General features: G+C 38.9%; 1 long non-coding RNA gene across 1 annotated transcript; it reads left to right on the forward strand.

Moving 5' to 3' along the window:
- The first annotated feature begins 1,315 nt into the window (after positions 1–1,315).
- Positions 1,316–2,064, forward strand: LOC131952691 (uncharacterized). The gene is made up of 3 exons (XR_009388557.1): positions 1,316–1,424; positions 1,520–1,576; positions 1,922–2,064. It is a non-coding gene; the product is annotated as an uncharacterized LOC131952691 (long non-coding RNA).
- The last annotated feature ends 223 nt before the right edge of the window (positions 2,065–2,287 follow it).

Consider the following 2,287-nt stretch of genomic DNA (forward strand, 5'->3'; position numbering starts at 1 on the left):
TTATCTTTGATAAGTTTCATTGTAGGAGAAAGAGGACTCGGCTTTCACAGTGGTTTAAAAACGAAGGAAAAATGAGCGTGGGGTAGTGTCTATAGAATAAAGATAATCCAACCGCAGCTACGGTAATCTTTTTTACAAAACAAACATTAAATCAAAAATGCAAGAACATTTTTTTTAACAATTTTTTATGGTCGGCCGTGGGCCCCTAAATGGGGTGGGCCCCCCCCCCGCATTGCGGGGTCTGGCGGCACTGTAGTTCCGCCCCTGGTCCACTCAGCGGTGATGGGTACCTAACCTGAGTTAGGGAATGTAGAGGTGGTTGGGTATAGAACCATCTTGTTATTTGCCACAGAAACAGGTGAAGGTTACTTCATCTGCTCTCTTGACTATCAGGTCCTAAATGGGAACCTTTAAAGGGTAGAACGCCATCGAGTACTCAAAGCAGTAGGATACATATACATCGTATATGTGGGGTCTGGGAGGGGTCTCTACGACTCTGGTGTTAACCCCCATTTCTCACCAGTAGTGTCTGACACACGACCCCTAGCGTGTAAATGAGCAGCACTTTTAAAGCCTTCAGGTCTAACTCAGTGTTAGTTTCCGTTATGTAGGGGTAGGGGGGCGTGTGTATAGAGTGTGTATGTGGATTGTTTGTGGAGTGTTTGTGTGTTACTTCTGACAATTGTTGAAATGATTACCACCACTTTTGTGGAGATCACTTTAAAAGTGCTACAAAATAGGGTATTTGTGTCCTTATGGCTTAAGATGCTTTTAAAGCGTTCTTCATTTTTCCCCACTTATTAAAATTAAGCTTTATTTAGCCTGTACTTTGTGTGAGTAAGTATGAACATTTCTATGTCCGCAGTAAATCTGAACATTTCTATCTGTCCACAGTAAATCTGAACATTTAGAAAACAGGAGGATGAACAAAGGGAAAGCAATCACCCTGAGTAGCTTGTCAGGGTTTGTTATAGTTGGGGGTAAGTTGTTGACAACTTTTGTTGTAGTTTATGGACAGAATGCACGTTCTGAGCATACACCTTTAATACAGTACAGATGTTTGACGTGGTTTTTGGATACAGTATGCATGGAGCGATATGTCTTTATAACAAAAAGCTTCTTTTTAATCGATATCTTTAAATGCGTGCGTTTAAATCCTTTTTGTACTGATTTATTTTATAGAATTGATTTTTAAAATAATCTTAGGATTGGTTTTACGAATATTTTATTAAGATAGTAGAAATGAATTCACGATAATGCTTAGATAACCCTGTACAGTTTTAACTTTGATATTTTTTTTTGACGATGACATTTTAGGGATACTGTTTGCTGTTCTTGTTGCCGTACTAACCGAGAAAGGTTCTGGGAAACTGAGTGTGTCCACGATGCTAGATTCGGTTCCATTTTGGACTTTCGGCTTTCTGGTGAGCTGTTTATAGTGGCAGATGTTTGTGTTGAGCTATGTCGTGTGTAGATTGCCTGTAGACATATACATTTATATTTTTAATATTTTTTCCAGTACATAATTCCTGGGATTTTTGGCACCATAGCAGCATTAGTCCAAAACAAATGTCTGGTGAGTACTTGATACTTAGATGAACACATACGGGGTGAAAGTTCCGTATTACTTACTGCGTGAAACAGCCTAACTTTTCAGCTGATAATTGATTTGGTTCAAATCTATATGAAATTTTTCTTGCGTTTTCTCTTAATAAAAAACGTGGTTTATAAGTTGCCCTCTCGCAAATTTTTTTCTCTCACACATAGACACACATACAAACGAAAGTCAGTGACAAATATCGTACAGAAGTGTAAATACTTAAAGATTTAGAAACACACAGAAAAATACACATATACACCATGTACTTACCGATATACACACATATAATAATGCGCAACATATTGTATTGTGTAATTTCAGTACGTGTTGGTCATTGTGTCCAGTATCCTGTGTTTAATGGCCATGATTGGTGTTGTGTTGGTCATTGCGTTTGGCAGTTATGATGTGTTTACGAGGAGGACAATCTCGATAGAGGATTGCCAGACGATAAACAGCACGTGCGTTTGTGGGTGAGTCAACATCTGTCTCAGCCGTCGTTGTCTGGTTGTCCACGTTTAAATGTGTTCTTTGTGACGTCTGATGTTCTTTATGGCGTCTGATGTTCTTTATGACGTCTGATGTTCTTTGTAACGTCTGAATTTGTCTCGGCAGTGTGAACATATACCATGAGACGTGCGAAGTTTTTGAGGACATTCGTGATATCTTCATTGCCATTTTCGTCATAGT

This window comes from Physella acuta, unplaced genomic scaffold, assembly GCF_028476545.2.
Source record: "Physella acuta isolate Inbredline_101_S28 unplaced genomic scaffold, ASM2847654v3 ptg000889l, whole genome shotgun sequence".
NCBI lineage: Eukaryota > Metazoa > Mollusca > Gastropoda > Physidae > Physella > Physella acuta.